At 42.6% G+C, this 21,296-nt stretch overlaps 1 pseudogene; it reads right to left on the bottom strand.

Moving 5' to 3' along the window:
• Positions 1 to 234: 234 nt before the first annotated feature.
• The window catches only part of LOC115832302, a 71,511-nt pseudogene continuing 50,449 nt past the window's right edge, over positions 235 to 21,296 (bottom strand).

Below are 21,296 nucleotides of genomic sequence, written 5' to 3'. Positions count from 1 at the left end.
AAAAACACTGGCCTGGGTTTAAAGTTAAAGACATTAAAAGGATTTCACTGAGGTCAATTCAGCGTACACAGTAGTCTAGTTTGTAAGCCAAACAAATGACTTTGACTTACTCATATTGCTTTCAAAATCAAATGAAGGCACCAATTTTAGGTTGAGTGAAAGATAGGTCCTCAGCCTTAGCTGATGAGACCATTAGGACTAGAGTTATTGATTCAAATGGCTGAGTTTTTTTTTCTAAACTAGCCCTCCGCTGTTGAAAGTGTGACCACACCATAGCTGACAACACATCCAATGGTGTAATCTGCTTTGCAGCTCTTTATTCCAGAGCCCATAGATCAGAGGATTAAAACACTGGGCAAATGTAAAAACGCCAAAAACCACAAGATTTAAAGCAAAGAAAAATACCCCACACACCTTCCCCAAACCTATGAATATCAGGGTTGGTATGATATGTAAGCTTATCTGCACTAAATGAATAAGGACTGTTTTCCTTGCTTTGATATTTGGCCTATTAAAATAGCCAGCCCGTTTTCCTTTGTGGTATATCAGAGAGTAGCTTATAAGAATGACAGACAAAAGAAGGAAAATACAAACCATGCCAGTGGCCCTGACAGGAGTGCCATTCAAGATCACAGGGCAAAGGGGTTCCGATTTTAAAACTGCACCCACAGTGGGTTTAGTGCCCTCTATAACGAACAAGCAAACATTCTTGAGTATAATGGTCGTCCAAGTCCCAGCCGGAATCCTATACTTAACTGAATCTACAAAGGACAGATATTTCAGTGGCCAGCAAATTGCCACATAAGTGTTGAGAGCCATCAAAGCCAGTATGAAGAGAATCCCATCTCCAATGCTCAGCTTGGTTCCAAACACAACCCAGCATATCAGCAGGGGGCTGTTGGCCAGGAGCACCCACATTCCTTAGAAAACAATCCCCAGGCCACAGTAGGAAGAGATGCACAGCAGATGCTGGCAAAGGAGGATGTATCAGCCCTCTCCCCGCACCTTTGAATTCTGTAACACTATTGCCAGAATGATGACAGTGATGACTGTGGCAAACGAGAAGGTGACCACATAGACAGAGGCCTTCACTGTTGCTTCTAGCCTCAGCCAATCTGATATGTTACAGTGCTCAGAAGACAGGTTCATGATCTTCGGAAACAGCTTGGCTCCTGGAGGAGAAAAGAACAAGAAAGAGTGAATCTGTGTTAAAGCTTCTTGTGGGTTTTCCAGCTCTCTGGTCTTATGTTCAGGCTCAAGGAACAGATTGAACATTCTTCAGTATAGAAGATAACAATTTTTGATAGTATTGATAGGGATCAAAGAAATAGGAGAAATCATTCTGGGTGTTCTTTATATTAATATTTCAGGGGAGGGACATATACAGAAATTATACACACACACACACAAAGCTTTGAAAGATATACTCTTTGTACTTAGAAAATTGCTCAAATTCAGGTCAAGGTTTCACTGCTTATGCATCCTTTTCTATCTTTGATTGTGAGAGCCTTTTCAATACAGAGCATGAAGTGCAACATTATCAAACCAATTGATTAGTCACCAAGCACTTGTTAACATTAAGTACATGCAAAGGTCTAGGGAGGGAGTTAGGTCAAGAGCTGTGAGTAATGTGGGGAAGTCATTGACTTAGAGCTTTCAATTCATTTAGGTCCATAGGACATGAAAGAGAGATTCACAATAATGATAGTAATCATAGGTGACATTTACTGAGTACTTTCTAGGAATCAAAAACTGTTTTCAGAGCATATTTCTCACTATTCCTGGGTGTTTTATTTCTCACCGAGTGGTTTTATTATGCACTTTTCACAAGTGGAGAAACGAAGACTTAGGCTAAATCACTTGCTCAAGGCCATATGGTTATTGCATAGTGGGGCCAGGATTTGGATTTGGTAGTACAGCTCCAGCACCTATACCCTTAGCCACTGCAAGGAAGCTACTGTCAAATGCAAGGCCAAATAAATGCATTCTCTGAGTTCTCCCTTGGCCAGTGTCATTTGACCAGGTGACTGGACTCCATTTGTAGGAATATCATTTTTGTGCATAAGAAGCTAGAAGACTGCACGTCTAGGAAGATACTGGGATCTCAGGGTTGCTGAGGGAATGGGACCGCCAAAATGACAAGCTGTGCATGGTAACTTCATAAAGTATTCTCAAGTGTGCACAGCAATGCCCCTGTGTGGCAGCCTGGGAGAACACCCAAATTATAGCATTGTTGTTGCCGTGATAGTCTATGATGCAGATACTGACTGTTGCCTCCCCCTCCCCACCTGTACCCCATCCAAAGTGATGTACCCTGTAAGCCTTTGCTGCCTTGCTCCTTCATCCTCAACTACAGCATCATCTTCTCCCCCAGCAAAGTTGATTGGCATCTGACTCATTGCAAGTCATTCAATAGACTGCACTGAGCCAGAGAATGTCTCTCAAAAACCCAACCCAAGGTACACAAAGAATGTAGTCTCGGAGTAATGCCATGCAATTAGCCTGCCAGTCATGTTGTGAGCAGAAGAAAGACACAGAGGGAGGTAGGAGAGAAGCAGAGAGAAGTGAGAGTATGAGGCCCCTGAGTGTCCACAAAGGCTCTTGCAAGAAGACAAAACAATCTTTGCTCCTGAATTTCCAGTTCCACTGAGATGCCCCGCAATTTCTGTCCTTGGATTCCGAAAATATAATACACCCATCTATTATTTGAGCTATCTTAAATGAGTTTCTATTCCTTCACTCTGTCCTGTAGACTTCAAAGCATAAAAAATGGGCCCTGAAGAGGCACAATAAATTATATTGATTTCCTAAGGGGCATATCACAATGAAGATACAACTATTTTAACTTCCTGAGAATCTGAAATGTCATAACTCTTTATGAAATCCCTCACTGAAGGCATAATCCCCCACCCCCCCCCCCCCGCCGGGTATTGTGTTATCCTCTTTTTGAGGAAAACTTTCTTTTTTCTGATGGATTTTTGGTGCCATTGTCTTGTTTTTGAACTCCAGGCATTTATTTTCTCTTCTCTCCAGCTCTTCAGAGAGGAACTGAAATTGTAATGGTCATTGTCATTGTCAAAGTCACCATCTTTGAACTGCAGATGTCTTTTAAGGTCAGCTTTTTGATCAAGATCTAACACAAAAACCTCTCAATATTAGGCAGGAGAATGCATATCTGCTTCCACTAAATCCTTTTCCCTTAATCGCTCACTCTCAGAGCATACCCTGAAACTGTCTTGGCACCACCACAGAAACTGAGAGCCCTAATGAAGACTGTATGAAAATCCTGGTAAGTTAGAACAAATGCTCTGCCCCTGGACTAGGCGGATCACATGAATGCGGCTCGAAGCCTAGATTTGCTGCTAACAAGGACTGTGACTTTGGATATTGAAGTCGCTTTGCTTCTGTGGTCCTTGGAGCTGTGTGGCATCACCAGGCTCCACATCCGTTCTATTTCTACAGTCATCCTCACTCACATCCTCAAAGCCAACTCTGAACTTGGGCCCAGAGCATCTGCGCTTTTACTTTATTCCTGAGAACAAGATCACCCCTGCCCCAACCCCAAAACACCCTCATGATATTTCTCCATGCCTGAGCCTTTTCTTGCTGATCTGAATAGAAGCCCTGGCTCTCTAGGACAGAGCCTGCCTTGTCCTGCAATGTCCCCTCCCCGGACCTGAAACCCAGCCGACCCCAAGACACAGGGAGGTGGCTGCCGGCAGAGTCCACAATAGTGCTGGTCTCCCTGTCTGCTTGGGCCTCTTAACACACAATCCCGGGATCACTGTTGCCAGGGTTGGCCCAGCTGATGGGTGATAGTCCCCATTATTTGGTCTTGCTCCTCACCTCCATTCTGCCCAGAATTCCAGTCATCTTTTGAAGCATCCCTGCTAGATTTTTCATTTCTGCTCAAAAAGACTCCCTGTACCTGCATGGAGGCTCACCACCTGCCCCCCCACACCTGCCCCATTCCATTTGTCAGAACCCTCAGGGCCATGGGTTGGGCTTTGCTTAGCTGTGTTCCAAGACCCAAAACCCTCCATAGGGCATGCAGTGGCTGTCATTGTGTTTCTGTTACAATAAAATTTTTAAAGCTATTCTTTTTTCCCCTTGAATTACTACAGATGCAACTATAATAAAGGCTAAGTCCCCAAAACCCCTCCCTCTGGATCTGAAATGGTTTCAGGCAGCTATTTATTGCTGGGACCAGCAGGGACTGGTTCCTTTAGTTTTCTAATATGCTTAACACATTAATCAACATTGTTTCATCATTGTACTCAATGAACCTTTATAGAGCATTGAAACATACAATGCGTAATCCTAGGCAGTGAGGTTATAAGGTAGTAAAACGGTCACTGAGCCCGGGCACAGTGGCTCACACCTGTAATCCCAGCACTTTGGGAGGCCAAAGTAGGCAGATCACTTGAGCCCAGGAGTTTGAGACCAGCCTGAGAAACATTGCAAAGCCCTGTCTCTATGAAAAATAGAAAAATTAGCCAGCTATAGTGGTGCACACGTGTAGTCCCAGCTACTGAGAAGGCCGAGGCAGGAGGATCACCTGAGCCTAGGGAAGTTGAGGCTGCAGTGAGCCATGATTGCACCACTGCACCCCAGCCTGGGCAACAGAGTGAGACCCTGTGTGGAAAAAAAAAAAGTTGCTGACATACTGAAGCTTACTGTCCAGTGGAAGACGCAGAATATGATATAGTTAGATAACCAAAAACATTACGTATAGTTTTACCCACTTACCAAAAGAATAAGAAAGCCAGGCGTGCTATGGGAGAGTTGTTCGGAAATAAAAGGAATCAGATCACCGTGGTCTGATACAGTCAGAGAAGACATCCTTGAGGAGGTGAGGCTTGAATCAGGCCTTTCATGGATAAAAACCAGAGCAAAGCAGGGTCAGGGGTGAGTTGGGGAGGGAAAAGGAGCCGTGCAGATTCCAGGCAAAGGAAAACTGTGAGAGCCAAAGTGAAACCATACTTGGTATGTTCAGGAGACAATGAGTATATATCTGGGTTTTGTGAGAGTAAGGACTTGTTTAGAGCACTAGGGACAGACTAAGGCCAGGACCAGACCTGGAGGACCTTGATACTATTCCAAGGGCTAAAATCCATTTTGTAAGCAGTAAAGAGACTTGCACAATTAAAATTAGGAGCAGCACATGCCACGGGTTAAGAGCCAGCATGAGATGCCCACCTGTGCATAGTGGCATCTGAAATGAGCTCTGTCTGCAGAGCAGGCAGGCCAGCAAAGGAGAAATTTGCACAATGAGGACAATACTACCATAGAAAGTGGCTCAGAATACTTTTTGTACACGTGGTATCTCCAGGAGGGTTGGATATCTGCAAAATCATTGAGGCCTGGATTTATTGCCTTTAGTTTATGTATAAGACCTCAGGAAGGTTAGTAATTTATTCAGTATCATACATGCAGAAAGAATCTCCCAGTCTCCAAATTAACATTTCTTCTCAGAAGCATATTTGCATAGATCAAGAGCTTATGGCAACCAAACTTATGTAATTAGCTCCCATCTATACATGTTTACTCCACTTAGCCACGTTCTTAGAGCCTTCTTCTTCTGAAATTCTAAAATGGGAAACACCTGCTTCCTTCTGGCCCAAAATGTTACTTTGGTTTCAGCTTTGAAATAAGACCTGGAGCCAAGAGACTTCAGAAAAAAATTACATTATATCCACAAGTACCCTGACAAAATAAAAGGCAGCCACTGCCATTCTCTGCAAAAGTCCTGTAGGAAGCAGATGGGTGTTAAGGACTGGCCCAGATTTATACACGAACAATGAAGCCTGCGAAGTCTCCTTGTAAGAGCCCTGTGGGCAACATGCTTCCCTCCAAGAGAAACTGAATATACAAACAAATATGACCAGACCACATATAAAAATAGAACTTTGACTCATAACCTGCAGCCCCCAGCCCAGGAAACCACCCCTTATCTCCAGTAAACACCTAGGAAGCCAGCCTGATGTAAGTCAGACTTGCAGGAGTCAGACTGCTATCTCTAGTAACAATCCAGGAAGCAAACAATAGCCCCTGTAATAACCCACCCCCAAGGGCCAGGACTTGATTAATAACCGACAGCTTTCCTAAATCCAAATTTCCAACTTAGGACCAGCCAGAGAGAGCTAAATATGCTCCCCTAACCAATCACATAGGATGTCGTTTCTACTTAACTGCCCACAGCTTCCCCATGTTAACAGCCTCCAATCAAGGCACACCTGAAGCCTTCCCTTTTTTCCATTATGAAGCTTTCTTACTCTGCCTGCCTTTGAGTCTCTGCCAAAATCCAAGCTCTGAATAAACAGCCTTTGCTTGTTCTCATCTGGTTGGTCTTTATTTCCACATCAGTATGAAAAGATGGCTCTGGTGGCTCCACAACAGTACATGCACCTTGAGTCATTTCTCCAGGAGGCTGATGAATCTGTGTGCGGAGCCCTTCATAGCCATTGGATGTCAACCATCACTTATGTGGGAACTCCTGGCCTGGTGCCTTAGAGAGTGGGCTCTCTAGTTGAACTGTCTGGTCCAAATTCTAGAGCCACTATCATGACATCTCTGAAAGGGACTTCCTCTCTGTCCTGTGCACCTCCAGGCCAGCAGCAGAGACGTGTCAGGGAGTTTGGGCAGAGTGAGACAGCTTCCTTCCATGGAGGGCAATTGCCACCTTGGTGTCATGGAGAACTTCTGCCAGGGCAGTGCAGAAGGGAAATGTGGGCAGGGAAGCCCTACTGGGGCACTGCCTAATAGAGCTGTGAGAAGAGGGCCACCATCCTCCAGACCACAGATTGGTAGATCCACCAACAGCTTGCACTGTGTGCCTGAAAAAGCAGCACTCAACGCTAGCCTGTGAAAGCAGCCAGGAGGGAGGATGTACCCTGCAGAGCCACAGGGGCAGAGCTGCCCAAGACCCTGGGAACCCACCTCTTACATGGAGTCAAAGGAGATCATTTTGGAGCTTTAAGATTTGACTGACTTGCTGGATTTCGGACTTGAATAGGGACTGTAGCCCGTTTGTTTTGGCCAATTTCTTCCATTTGGAACAGCTGTATTTACCCAATGCCTGTACCTCCATTGTATCTAGGAAGTAAATAACTTACTTTTGATTTTCCAGGCTCATAAGCAGAAGAGACTTGCCTTGTCTCAGATGAGATGTTGGACTGTGGACTTTTGAGTTAATGCTGAAATGAGTTAAGAATTTGGAGACTGTTGGGAAAGCATGATTGGTTTTGAAATGTGAGGACATGAGATTTGGAGGGGTCGGGGGTGGAATGATAGAGTTTGGCTGTGTCCCCACCCAAATCTCATCTTGAATTGTAACTCCCACAATTCCTACATGTCGTGGGAGGAACCCAGTGGGAGGTGATTGAATTATGGGAGATGGGTTTTTCCTGCGCTGTTCTCATGATAGTGAATGAGCCTTATGAGATCTGACGGTTTTAAAAATGGGAGTTTCTCTGCACAAGCTCTCTCTTTGCTTGCTGCCATCCATGTAAGACACGACTTGCTCCTTTTTGCCTTCTGTCATGATTGTGAGGCCTCCCCAGCCATGTGGAACTGTGAGTCTAAGTCCATTAAACCTTTTTCTTCCCAGTCTCAGGCATGTCTTTACCAGCACTGTGAAAATGGACTAATACACTTGGCCTCATCACAGGCCTTGGGGCACCAGGCTGGGGAAATTTCCCACTTCTCTCATCTCTGAGGGACCATAAGGCCACCACCATTGCTAAAGACACCCCCCTTCAGGAGAAAACCAAGGGGGCACTGGATGTGAGAGATGGGGCTAGACTGGAAGGGAGCACAAGAGGTTGATGACACATACAAAACATAATCATAGAAAATACGTGCTGGGTTGTTTACTATGACGCAGCTTTAGTGAGTGCTGACTTCTTTAATCTGTACAACAAGCCTATAAAGTCAGCGCTACTGTATTAGTCAGTTCTCACATTGCTAATAAAGGTATACCCAAGACTGGGTAATTTACAAAGAAAAAGAAATTTAACAGACTCACAGTTCCACATGGCTGGGGAGGCCTCACAATCATGGCAGAAGGCAAAGGAGGAAAAAGGCATGTCTTACACAGTGGCGGGCAAGATAGCTTGTGTCGGGGAACTCCCATTTATAAAACCATCAGGTCTCACAAGACTTATTCACTACCACGAGAAGAGTATGGGGGAACCACCACCATGATTCAATTATCTACACCTGTCACCCTTGACAGGTGGAGATTATTACAATTCAAGGTAAGATTTGGGTGAGGACACAGCCAAACCATATCAGCTATCATCATTCCCATTTTTCAGAAAAGAAAACTGAGGGACAGAGGAAGGAAATCACCTAGCCAAGGTTTACCAGCTCATGACAGTGACCCTGGAATTTGGATCAGGCAGTTCAACTCCAGAGCCCACTCTCTAAGCCACTGGACCAGAAGCCCCCACATAAGTGATGGTCAACATTGAACAGCCGTGAAGGGCTCCCCACACATCTTCTTACTCGGTCCTCCCAACAGGCTGCAGAGGCTGGAAAAATGAGTGGTGGTCTCATCCCTGCTTCATGAGAGGAGGTGACCAGGAATATGGAGGTGAAGGGAGATGTTGGTTAATGGCGAAGCCTGGCCTCAAACCCAGCTCTTCTGATTTCTGAGACCATTGCTTTTGCTATTGTTGTTTGTTTAGCTTTTTTTCCAAGTGTCATATTGGTGTGTGTGAATTTAAACACAGAAAAAAGACTGAGCAACTGACTGGTTGTTATAGACTAAATTATGTCTCCCAAATTTCATATGTGGAAGTCCTAACCTCTACTACCTCAGAATATGACTGTATTTAGAGATAGGGCCTTTAAGATGAAATGAGGCTATTAGGGTGGCCCTAATCCAATATGACTGGTGTGCTTCTGTCCTTACAAGAAGACAAGAGGAGATTAGGACAGAGAAATACAACAGGATTGCACACACTGAGAGAGAACCCCATGGAGAGGGGGAGCAAGGGGACAGCCGTCTGCAGGCCAAGAAGAGGAGCCTCAAGGGAAACCAACCCTGCCAGAGCCTTGATCTTGGACTTCTGGCCTCTTGAACTGTGAGAAAATAAACTTCTGTTGTTTAGCCCATCCAATCTGTTGTATTTTGTTATGGCAGCCTGAGCACACGAATATAGGGAAAAGCATCTACCAGTTACTATTGTATTGCCAGGAGGCTGAGAATGGCTTCCCATGGGTCCAGCTGGACTCCCCCAGAACCTACATGTGGAATTTCTAAAGGAGGAAAGATCTCTGATCTCTGAGAGGGAGGAGGGCCTTTGGGGCAGGGGCGGTGCTTACGGTCAGTCGGCCAGTGTCTGCCACTAGGGTCAGGGCCAGAACCTGACTCACCGCTGATGGGAAGAACACATCAGCTGAGAAAGAACTGCAGAAATGAGTTCGAATGCTCAGCAGCTGTTGGCCGAAGGCCATTCCAAAATGGCTGTTACAATCTACCCTAATGATCAGACCTCCTCCTCGCCCACAGTAAACATGCTCCCTTCTCTTCAAACTCGTCTTTTCCTCTGATCTAATTGTAGACTTACTTATTTGGTATTTTAAAAATCACTTCAGTCCATGAGGCTCTGGGGTTCTCCTCCTCAAAGCAGGCAGGAAGGAAGGGAGGGAACCAGTGTTTACTGAGCACCAGGAACTCAACATCAAGATCAAACATTTACTAAATATTCACTGTGATTGTTAATCCTCTGGAGGCACTTCAGAGGTGTGACACGGAGAACTGGGTGAAATCACAAAGCCTCTTTAGATATATCCTGTAACTTCTGAAGACAGAGAATGGCACATTTTTCTAATGAGTGGTTTCCCAGGCAGTTGGCTTTTATAGTCTTAACCTGCCTCTTTTCATATAAAGCAAATTCTCCAGCTTTCTTTCCCATTTTTTTCTGACCAAAATTTTGGTCTACAGACATTCTTTAAGTACTCATAAGATTCGCTAATCTAGAGACTCACTACCTTGCTTTAATAGAACATCGTCCTTTTCTAAAATACTTTATGTTTAAAAACATATTTTCAAAAACAATATGCACATGCATCTTTACTGAACACTACTCGTGGACAGGGCAGGGTGAAACAAATTCCCAAACCTTGAATATAAATAAATATTCAAGAGGCAAGTATTGGAAAGAAATAGCTGCTATTAATGGCGGAGAAGCTCTTCTCATTTTACAATTTTGATAACGATAAGTATGTGTGATTCTAACTTATTACAGTAATAATGACACCCATATGAACAAACAGGATACAATTTAATGACATATTTTACTATCCTTTATATATACATATATGTGATCAAGCATTTACTATATATATAGTATATATATGCTATTATATATAATATATATGCTCAAGCATTTACTATATATGCTCTATATATAGATATATTCTGTCTATATATACAGACTAAATTATGTCTCCCAAAAAATATATAGAGAGAGTATATATATCTATATATATATAGAGAGAGAGAGAGAGAATATATATATATAGAGAGAGAGAGACATAAGAGAAATAAGGCATAGGGGTCATTCCAAGATTTCAGAAAAAGATTGTTCAATATTAACTATAATGGTGTCATATGTAACAAATAACATATTTCATAAATTCTAATTGAAATTTAAGTAATGCACTTATAAGAAATCATAATATACTGGCTAAAATAAAAGTCAGTCAATTCTACTTGGATTGAGTTCTCTGCAGGCACAGAACTAACCAGGGAACAAAAGTAGCAAGCTCAACAGATGAATACTTATTCAATCAAGTGGTGAATTCCAACTACCTATGTGTCCCCAGCATGGATCTAAGTGCTGGGGTTGACCAACACACACCAAGTCTCTGATGTCATGGAGTTTATACAATCCAAAACCTGTGACAGTTTCCCGGCAGACAGTAAACATATGATCTTCCTCCTTTTCTCCTTGTCTCTCCAGATATCAAAGGTCAATTGATGTCAATAAACTACAAAGAGCAAACAGCAAGCCATATGTGGCTGAGCATATGATTCATTGCCAATAATATTTCCCAACATCTGAAAGGATTTTGTCTTTGGTCAATTGGCTTGTCTCTATTGAGTTCATCTTCTAACATTTACTTCTAAAATATGCTGAAGCTATTTTAATGTTGCCTTACTGCAATTATTAAGCTAGTTACAAGTTAATTTGCCTATGTAGGACCTTTAGATTATTAGAGCTTGTAACACAACACAGAGCAGCCAAGATGGTGGGTTTCGTGTTGTGCTGGTAGGCTATCCTCCACAGTCAAATGGCTTTCCCTCATAGCATAGTTGAGATAGCTGCCTCATCCTAACGCAACAAGACACAACTTTTCTGTCTCAGCAGGCCACGCCTCTCCTTAGCCATAAACCAGACGCTTTATCGGAACAATCTTGGCAAAGTTGAAATCCACAAAGAGTCTTGGCAGATTCCACAAAGCTCTTTCATGTTCTCTCTCTGACTTAGCATTGGAGACTAGTGTGAACTTTCTTCCAGGCTTAATTCTATTTCCCTGAATCAAAGCACAATTTAAACATAGCTATTTTTACTAACCTTTTATACATGCTGTGATTTGTTTCACTGATGAAAAAGAAATCCCTCAATTTCGAAATCTGCCTGTAATATGTATTGCTTGGTTAGATACTTCTATCTTTATTAGATGTCTTTGCATAATGCATGTTGTGTTTGTTCACACCATGCAGAGTTGCCTCCCCAGATCTGAAAGCTATATGATTTTAAATATCTGAAACTGAAAATCCATGGAATAACTGAAACTTTTGCCTGCTCTAAGAACTTTTACTTAGCATATAATTGATTATTAACTTGAACTTTTACTTAATTGCTGTTTAATTGATTTATCTCACTTACTGGAAGCTGATATATTTATAAAGTTTTTTTTTGGCAGAGTTATAAGCTGACCTATCACAGCGAATTCTATTACTATTTGAATGGACTTGCATTTTTCCATAGCAAAGTCCATGTAAGTCAAGTTATTAACGTTTTTGGTTACTTTCATTAGCATTTATATTTGCCTTTTAGAATCAGCATACAAATTTGAATCATATATGGAGAGAAAATAGCTAATTCAATACTTATCCTTGTGATTTTGTTTAAATGATCATTATATTTCTCTTTTAATTTAATAAACTTATTTCCAAGTAGAAATTATATTACTGTAATTAGGGCTATTTTTGAAAACATTATTTGTAACTATATTTTGTATTTTTCAAAAGAACTTACATTCTAAGTATTAGTGACAAAGAAAATTACTAACTTTGAAAACCCCAGCTATATTATCATTAAACCACTTTTGAATGAGCAAATAACTTATAATCAATTACAATTTTCCAATATATGGCCCCATCTCAATTTCTCCATTTATACATTCACTCATTCATTTATCCATTAATCCATTCAATAAACATGTATTTTGTACCTGCCATGTTTCAGGCACTACACTAAGCACTGGACCTGCAGAGATGAATGGGATAGGACCTCTGTCCTCAAAAAATTTATTTCATTGATTTGGGGATGGATCAGGAGTGAACACTGGTATGGCTTGTGAGAGAGGTGGCAAAAACATATCAATTTCCTATTTTCTTGAATTGGAGGAAATGTATGAAAACTACAAACCTTGGATTAGAGAAAAGCAAGTTCCTTTTTCCTTTTACCAAGAAGATTTGGGGAAAGTAGTCTTCCTTCTCTTGCATGAAAAGCCAGAGCAGGAATATTGGGATGAATCCTAGTCAGTACAGACACAGGCTAGCAAGAAAAGCCTCCTGGAAAAAGCAAGGGCACCACAAGGTTAATAAGGCTGTTTGAGGGAGACAGAGCAGGTAAAGAGGCTCTCCAGAAACCCAGAACTGTGCAAAGAGGCTGGCACTGTGGATAGGAAATGACAGCAAATCTGACAAAAGCAAACTTATAAATGATGCCTGCAGAAGGGAGTCAGCCAACAAAAAACCTAATTTAAGGAAACACAAGTGTTTGAAGGGTACAGTTAACTAAATTTAGATTCTAGCCAACTTTGGGGTTTGGCTCAGTGACTTGTCATTTGGGGTTTTAAAGCCATCAGGATGCAGGTTAAGAAGGACCCGATCACAGCATGAATAACCAGTCATTACAGGGATTCTCAGTGAACAACACAACTGGACAGATCTAAGTGACAACGTCGGTATAAGATGCACCTTCCCCACCCTGGGAAAGGAGGGTGGCCTTTAGATAAGGGAACAATGACTGGGATGCCTAAAGCTCATAATGTGCACTCAATAAATCCAAGACTGTGTCACTCTGGTCTAGTGAGAGTTGCTTCAGTACTATTCTATCAAAGAATTTTCCAATAGAGCTATGAAGTTCCTATCTTCTTTTTCACCACTTCCTTGGCCACTTAAGCCATCCACATCCATGGGCCCAGGCCCACATAAATTAACAGAGAATATTAAATCCTCTGCTGTGGCAAACTCTGCCAAAGAATCAGGCCCACGTGACCATTCTCTGGTTATTGCCAATTTTATGTAACTTGAGTATCTAGCTTTTTTCAGACTTTAGGCTGCCCTCATCTTAAATCTGTTTGCCACTTGGTCTATGATTTGATCTTTGGATCACTGGTCTTAAAACATTGAATATTACTTCTGGATGATCCAAGCCTGTGGGTCACGTGAAGCTATTTGACCTTTCAGTGTGTTCAGAGTGGTGTCATGCGAATCCTCACGTGGACCCCAAGGAAGTGTGGTCTGGTCAGGCAAGCATACCTGTCAGAGGGAGTGTGGGCTGTGGACAGAAGACCACAGACAATAGAAGAGAGGGACCAAAACTGAGTAGGGACCAGATTGGGGGCTTCTGTTTGTGTGAGCAGAACTGTAAGAAGCCACATAACCCCAGAGGAATGTACTGTTTCAAGGAGGTCCCACTAGAAATCAGATGTCCTACCCTAAGACTTGCAGATGGTTTGCTGATGAGATGAAGGTGCCTCTTTATGCAACAAGGGGAGACGACCAATTTGATCCCAGAAACGTAATTCGCTAAAATCATTCAGCACATTTTGTGGGTTCAACAAATATAGATGGTATTGTAATAACAGCTGAAAATAGAAGGGTGGTTATTCCCTTAGAAGCCATGAAAATCAAGGAGAAGGCTGGGCGCGGTGGCTCACGCTTGTAATCCCAGCACTTTGGGAGGCTGAGGCGGGCGGATCACGAGGTCAGGAGATCGAGACTACGGTGAAACCCCGTCTCTACTAAAAATACAAAAATTAGCCGGGCGTGGTGGCGGGCGCCTGTAGTCCCAGCTACTCGGAGAGGCTGAGGCAGGAGAATGGCGTGAACCCGGGAGGCCGAGCTTGCAGTGAGCCGAGATTACGCCACTGCACTCCAGCCTGGGTGACAGAGCGAGACTCTGTCTCAAAAAAAAAAAAAAAAAAAAAAAGAAAAGAAAATCAAGGAGCAAGAACTTGCTAATGCATCACCAGCACTGAAGAAGCAAAGGAGCTCTGGTTAATGTAAGATCCTGATCTACTTTAAAGTATTTTAAAGTATTTTCACATGCTAAGAGATATTTATGAGGCTTCCACAGTATTATTATTTTATTTAACACCTATATACTATGTGCCAGGCTCTGTGCAAAATGCCAAAATGCCTATAATTAAATGAAAAAAATGCTGCAGAATCCCAGCACTTGTAGACACTCAGAGGAGGGCATCTAATTTCCAGAAAAAAGGTTAGAGAAGACTTCCCAGAGGACACTGACCCTTGAAATATAAGGATTCATCCATCCAGCTAGGCTGCCTTTGATTCATTCATTCATTACATACGCACTGAGTATCTCTGCCTGTTCTAGATGCTGTGGATACAACACTGAATGAGACAGTCAAGGTCCTTACTCTTGTGAAATTTACATTCTGGTAGGGTGGAGACATAACCAGGAGAAACAAAATGCTTCCTTAAGACCATCCAGTGTCCATCTTCTGGCCTCATTTCCTCCCCCACACTGTGTTTTCCTACTGAGAAGAGAAAAAGAGCATGACTGCTCAACCTAGAGCATCTCCATCCTTTCGGTAAGTATAGCTCTCATCATGACACTAAAGTGCCAGTTTATTGCTTACATCACAACATAATAAACTTCAGAAGGGCATGGGTTAGATAAAATCAAATTCCTGAAAGTGCAGAGCTGAGAATCAGCTTCAAGCAGAAATCAAAGTGAGAATGCAGATGCCTACCCTGACATGAGATATCCTTACCTCACTTTAACAGTGGGGATCTTTCATGCCAGTGAAACAAGCTATCTTTCCCAGGAAAAAGTATGTGGAAGAAGAGCAGGAGTTTCTTTGTGAATCCTAGGAAGAACTTCCAGCACTCAGCATCTAATAGGAGGAAACAAGGGGCATGCTCCACTTCATCTTTTCCCAGGACCTTGAGCCTTTAGATCTGAGGGTCCCTTCCGTGGTGCCTGCTGCCAGTGTCTCACTGTGTAGAGAGCTGCAGGAAGTCTGAGGAAGCCGGGGACCACTGGGGTGACCACTTCCTGAAAAAATGCTCAGCGGCTTCTGTCCAAGAGGAAGTGGAGGAGCCTGAGGCCAGTGTCTCTACTTCTGCATACGGGGTCCTTCTGCAAAGAGGCACACACTATCATGCCCCACAAGGGAAAGTGTCTCTAAGGGAAAACTGAAAAATCTTCCCCACCCAAATATAAGAGAAAAATGCAAGCCGCTGAAACTGGTAGTTTTAAGCCAGACTAGCCTTCAGAGATCCCAGATTAAGTCTGTAGAAACGATGGAATTGCCTAACAGGGGCAAGAGAAAGGCAGTTGGAAGCTTCTGCAAGGCACCGTTGGTACCATTCTGAAAATTCATGTTTCCTGTTTGCCAACACGTCTGCTTTAAATCCCTCAAGCTGCTAATTACTTGCCAATGTTATATGCCAGCTTTTCCTCATATTTATAGCTTTCATTTCTCTTTGAAGTTATTCAAGTAATATATGCTTGTTGTCAAAAATGTAAAATACAGATAAGCGTAAAAAAGAAGATAAAAATTCCCCATAATATCACCACTTGAAAATAACTGTGGCACTTTGCTGTATATCCTTCCTGTCTTTTTTCTATAGTGAATTGGATATTAGGGTGAGCTTCTCAGCAACCGTTCCACCCCCACAGCATTGGGGAACATCCAGGCAGTTTTGCTGGTATTTGCTCCATCCTCAGCTCCTGCATAGGTCCAGATTTGGCTAAATTAAACTGCAAGTATATCCTGCTCTTGACACAGTGTTTACTTCAGGAACCAGCGCATAAGCCAGATCTAAGCCAATCAACGTAGGACAGTCGACAGCCCCAGGAAAGCCACATGATCAACATGGTCCAATCAGAGGGAAGCCTACGACTCTGCCCAGTGGCTGGGGAGGAGACACTCACTCCTCGGGTTAGAAGAGGTGTTTCTGGAGGCTGTTGGTAGCCATGTTCTCATCACTTGGGGAACCAGCTTTGGGATGAAGCAGATATCCCAGAAAAGGTATATAAAAAGAAATTCAGTCCTTAAAGAAATTTCTGAGCTGCCAAATTAAACTAACACCAAAACTTGTCTTAACTTTTGAAGTTTCTAGCTATATGAACCAATACATTTGCTTGTTGAAGCCAATTAAATTAAGTTTTCTATTCGCCATAACTGAATGCATCCTAAGTGACTCATGTAGATATTTTTATAAAAACACATGGCCCCAGCCGGGCGCAGTGGCTCACACCTGTAATCCCAGCAGTTTGGGAGGCCGAGGTGGGCAGATCACAAGGTCAGGAGATCGAGACCATCCTGGCTAACATGGTGAAACCCTGTCTCTAGTAAAAATACAAAAAAAATTAGCCGGGCGTGGTGATGGGTGCCGGCAGTCCCAGCTACTTGGGAGGCTGAGGCAGGAGAATCTCTTGAACCCGGGAGGTGGAGCTTGCAGTGAGCCAAGATTGCGCCACTGCACTCCAGCCTGGGTGACAGTGCGAGACTCCGTCTCAAAAAAAACAAAAAACAAAAACAAAAAAAGAAAAAAAAAAACATGGTCCCATTTTACACACACACACACACACACACAGAGACTAGCATAAGAGAAGATAAATTATATATGAAAGTGTTAACATCAATTAATTCAGAGATTGGAATTGTAGGAATGTGGGGGAAATTTATAAATTTTTCTTTTTAACATTGGAACATTGATTTGTTTAACATTTTTAATAAGGTTTTTTTAAAAAAAAAATTGGAGTAGCCCCAATTCAATAACTCACATTACCCCAGATGGCTAAACACCATATTTTTTTTAAAATAGCCCCATTTACTTAAATGTCACAGCCCTAGTCTCTATAGGTGGAAGGAAAGTGTAACTGAGAAAAGGGTATAAAAATTACAAGTGGAATAGTCTCCAATTCTGACAGAACTGGCTGAAATTGGGACTACATAATTAACAGCAAATATGTGTTTTATTACTATGGACCAATATTTAATGGCATTTGTATTAGGGTTCTCTAGAGGGACAGAACTAATAGGATATATACATATATTTGTTTATATTATATATTTATATATGATGTATATGTTTACATATAATATAAATTTATATTTATTTTATATTTATATCATATATCATATATTTTATTATATGATATAAATATATATAAATTATGTTTTATTATATTATATAAATATATATTATTTCTATTTATATATTTATATTTATATTATAAATATGTATCTTTATAATATAAATATTTATATTTATATTATATGTATTTATATTAATATTATATTTTTATGTATATATATATAAAACTCCCATATTATATAAAACTCTCCTTTATATATATTTATATATATGTTTATGTCTATATAAAGGGGAGTTTTTTAAGTATTACCTTAATCACAAGGTCCTACAATAGGCTGTCTGCATGCTGAGGAACAAGGAGAGCTAGTTCAAGTCCCAAAACTGAAGAACTTGGAGTCCAATGTTCGAAGGCAGGAGGCATCCAGCATGGGAGAAAGATGTAGGCTGGGAGGCTAGTCCAGTCTCTCCTTTTCACGTTGTTCTGCCTGCTTTATATTCCCTGGCAGCTGATTAGATTGTGCCCACCAGATGGGTGAACTGCCTTCCCCAGCCCACTGACTCAAATGTTAATCTCTTTTGGCAACACCCTCACAGACACATCCAGGATCAATACTTAGTATCCTTCAATCCAATAAAGTTGACACTCAGTATTAACCATCACAAGTCCACCCTTTGTCAACTTGAACCCATACACATCTCCTGAGATGATACATAATCTTCAAATAATGACAATAATAAGGTCAGGTCATAATTACATCTAACATAATACAACTATCCTTTGTACAACCAGAAATGCACCAATCCCCAACCCAAATACTATTACACAGAGTTAACAACACACAAATGCTGATATGAAGTCAATAAATCTTATGTCATGTGATAAAAAAAGGAAATAAAGACATTTTCTTAGTACAAGTGTATACATGCACAAACATGTTTTTAACAAAAGAAGGAGGAAATACTCATGACAATTACAGTCCCCATTTCTGCAACTGGTCATGTGGTCGTAGCTGGTATTGATGACTACCTTCTTCTACTACCCATTCTGTATTCCCTTTACCTTCAACAAGCACCTCAGTGGGTTGTGGTTTTTTTCCTGGTGGAGTGACCCAAACCTTCATTCCTGAGGGGTTTGGGCCAATTGTAGTCCTTCCTGGATTGGGCTGTTGTAGTTTCCCATTGACCTTAATCACAGGGCATAGTAATACTAAGAGATGCTCTAATGGATCTCCTGTATTCCATGCATATTCTTCCTTACCTCTGTTGTGGAGTAGTAGACTGATTTCATCTTAATAGTCCAGGTCAATCACCCCAGCTAACACTGTAACTCCCTTCTTAGCCTGTTGACTTAAAGGTAGGAGGAGCCCAAAGTGTCCAGGTAGCCATCTTAACTTCCAGTTTAATGGAATCGTTGTTGTGTCTCCTGCTGGCAGCATTCCTCCCTCTGGAACTAAGACCTCTAGGCCAGCAGAACGTAATGTCACAAGAACAGGAAGTAAAATTTTGCTAGTGGATCACTATGGGTGATGGTGAGTGGTGCCACTTCCACTTCCACCCCTTGATTCCTGGACCCATAAATCCTGGCTATGGGAGAAACAGTACCATATATTGGACACTGATTCAGAGCATGCACGGCCTTCTGGAGAACTTTGCCCCAGCCCTGCAAAGTATTGTCACCTAGTTGGCATTTTAATTGTGACTTCAAAAGGCCATACCACCGTTCTATCAACCCAGCTGCTTCGGGATTATGGGGAACATGGTAAGACAGGTGAATTCCATGAGCATGAGCCCACTGCCACCCTTCTTCAGCCATAAAGTGAGTGCCTTGGTCAGAGGCAATGCAGTGTGGAATACCATGATGGTGGATAAGGCAGTCCATGAGTCCATGGATAGTAGTCTTGGCAGAAGCATTGTGTGCAGGATAGGCAAACCCATATCCAAAGTGTCTATTCCAGTAAGGACAAACCTCTACCCTTTCCATGATGGAAGAGGTCCAATATAATCAACCTGCCACCAGGTAGCTGGCTGATCCCCCCGAGAATGGTGCCATATCAAGGGCTCAGTGTTGATCTCTTCTCCTGGCAAATTGGACACACAGCAGTGGCCGTAGCCAGGTCTGCGTTGGTGAGTGGAAGTCCATGTTGCTGAGCCCATGTGTAACCTCCATCCCTGCCACCATAGCCACTTTGTTCATGGGCCCATTGGGCCATGACAGTGGTGGCTGGGTAAAGAGGCTGAGTGGTGTCCACAGAACGGGTCATCCTGTCCACTTGATTATTAAAATCCTCCTCTGCTGAGGTCACCATTGGTGAGCACTCACAGAGCACTCACATGGGATATCTTCACAGTTTTGACCACTCCAAGAGATCCATCCACATCTCTCTTCCCTAAATTTCTGTCACCAATTTTCCAATCATGCTTCTTCCAAGTCCCTGACCATCCAGCCAAACCATTGGCTACAGCCCACAAATCAGTATATAATCGCATATGTGGCCATTTCTCCTTCCATGCAAAGTGCACAAACAGGTGCACTGCTCAAAGTTCTGCCAACTGGGAAGATTTCCCTTCGCCCCTGTCCTTCAGGGATGTCCTAGAAAGGAGCTGTAGTGCTGCAGCTGTCCACTTTCGGGTGGTGTCTGCATATCGTGCAGAGCCATCTGTGAACCATGCTCTAGTCTTCACTTCCTCTGACCACCGTAGGGAACTCCCCATGAGGTCATCAGTGCAGGCTAGGGGAGAGAAGGCAGGGTGGCAGGAGTGGAGACCATGGACATTTGAGCCACTTCCTCTTGTAACTTACTTATGCCTTCAGGATCTGCTCGAGCCCAGTCACATATATACCACTTCCATTTGATGATGAAATGCTGCTGTGCATGACCCACTTTATGGCTAGATGGGTCAGAAAGCACCCAGTTCACGATAGGCAGTTCAGGTCTCATGGTGACTTGATGATCCATAGTCAAACGTTCAGTTTCCACCAAAGCCCAGTAATAGGCCAAGAGCTGTCTCTCAAAAGGAGAATAGTTATCTGCAGAAGATGGCAAGGCCTTGCTCCAAAATCCTAGAGGTCTCTGCTGTGATTCACCTATGGGGGCCTGCCAAAGGCTCCAAACAGTATCCCTGTCTGCCACTGACACCTCAAGCACCATTGGATCTGCTGGGTCATATGGCCTAAGTGGCAGAGCAGCTTGCACAGCAGCCTGGACCTGTTGTAGAGCCTTCTCCTGTTTGTGACCCCACTCCTGGTACCAAAATCTGTATTAGTCAGGGTTCTGTAGAGGGAAAGAACTGATAGGATATATGTGAGAGTTTATGAAGTATTAACTTACAAGATCACAAGGTTCCACAATAGGCTGTCTGCAAGCTGAGGAGCCAGGAGAGCCAGTCTTGAGTCCCAGAACTGAAGAACTTGGAGTCTGATGTTCAAGGGCAGGAGGCATCCAGCACAGGAGAAAGATGTAGGCTGGGAGGATAGGCCAGTCTCCCTTTTCACGTTTTTCTGCCTGCTTTATATTCCCTGGCAGCTGATTAAATTGTGCCCACCAGATGAAGGGTTGATCTGCCTTCCCCAGCCCCCTGACTCAAATGTTAGTCTCCTTTGGCAACACTCTCACAGACACACCCAGGATCAATACTTTGTATCCTTCAATTCAATCAAGTTGACACTCAGTATTAACCATCACAGCATCTA

Source organism: Nomascus leucogenys, chromosome 22a (genome assembly GCF_006542625.1).
Source record: "Nomascus leucogenys isolate Asia chromosome 22a, Asia_NLE_v1, whole genome shotgun sequence".
NCBI classification, from domain to species: Eukaryota; Metazoa; Chordata; class Mammalia; order Primates; family Hylobatidae; genus Nomascus; species Nomascus leucogenys.
The sequence above is the reverse complement of the archived record's forward strand: the minus strand, read 5'-3'. Positions and strand labels throughout refer to the sequence as shown.